A 1613-nucleotide genomic window follows, 5' to 3' on the forward strand; every position below is an offset into this window, starting at 1 on the left:
ACTGCTTTTGGGCGTACACCAATCGTATCTTGAGCTGCATCAAGCGTTTCACGCTTAAAGGTATCCCACAGAAGAACAGGGTCTGTCAGACTGCCAAGCACTGCGAAACGATCAGAGATTGCCTCAGCAAACCCACAGGCACACTCCCCCTCCCTCAGCCTGTCCAAATGAAACACCCTAGGGTGATCATTTGACTGCTGGGGGGTTTTGAAGTGGACCCAGAGGGTAGCCACAACCAATCTATGGTCAGTACCACAGAACTCAGCACTCCTGTACACCCTGCAATTCTGAAGGATCCTCCAATGAGTGCTAACAAGTATGTGGTCGATCTCCTTGGCTGCGTTACCCGCATCACTGTACCATGTCCAGCGATGTGGGTCTGGGGGCTGGTACCAGCAAAATTTAGTTAACTAAAACCATCATCTGTTTATGATCAAATGACAGGAGCAAAGTAAGCCTTTTCTGGGCCAGTCCCCTTAAATTCAGAAAGTAATTAGATTTATTTATTTTCCTTTCATAATGTCTACATTATTTTAAAATGTTTTCTTTTATAAATGCTTGTCCAATGTACACATTTTTACTTCTGTTCACATATTTTTGTTTTTAGTTGTTTTCTCATCTAAGCTGGCATACTTATAAAGCTGAAAAGGGTGTAAGAGGGATAACAAAAATATAACATATTTACAAATTATTACATATGTGTAACAGTTTTCTACCAAAAATGACTTAAATAGATTAATCCTTAGGGTAAGAATACACAATGTAGTTTATGAAATATTATTAAAACGCACATCTTACATACAGACACAAGAATGATTTTGTATGAACTAAGTGAATATCATCAATCTATCAAATGAATATATGTATAAATTTACATGACTAAAAGTCAACTTTTTGATAGTAAATATGAATCTTTTTGGAATACAAATTAAGAAAAGTGTTTTACATAATTGAAAAAAATCTTTACAAAGCTCTATATTCAACAGTATAAGAAATATGATAGCCAGAAATTATGATATACTGGAATTATAGCATGATAATGATGTATGATATTAAGTGAAGCTACAGACAGTAGATAACAGTTGTTGTCGTACAATGAAATGGGTCAAGAGTGCATTCCAAATCTTGCAGTGCTATTAGATTTTTCACCTTGTGAATTTAAAAAAGACGACGATGAATTACAATTATAGTCTGCAGTGACTTAATCAGTATAATTATGCACTAATATTCAAGTGATTGGGCCTTGTTTGATGAGGAAGATTATTCCAACAGCACTTGCAGATTCATGTTAAAGGATTAAGCTAATTCATGTACTCTTGTAGAAGATTAGTTATATCTGAATATATGAAACACTGAACCATCTCTACACTTTCATTCTAAGATCATATTAACAATTAAAGAACAAAAAGGTAATGTACTCTGACATCAACATTGCTTTTGTTTCATGTAAAACAAGATTTTTTTTTAAACCTGTATAGTGGGGAAAGAGAAGATCCTGTGTGGAAGTCTACAATATTAACATTATCAGACAGAAGAAAAAACTTTTCAAATATTACATGTATAAAGCGCACAACCAAAATCAATGGAAGCATAACTGCAGATACATTTGTTGA

This window comes from Penaeus vannamei, chromosome 43, assembly GCF_042767895.1.
Source record: "Penaeus vannamei isolate JL-2024 chromosome 43, ASM4276789v1, whole genome shotgun sequence".
In the NCBI taxonomy this organism is placed as follows: domain Eukaryota; kingdom Metazoa; phylum Arthropoda; class Malacostraca; order Decapoda; family Penaeidae; genus Penaeus; species Penaeus vannamei.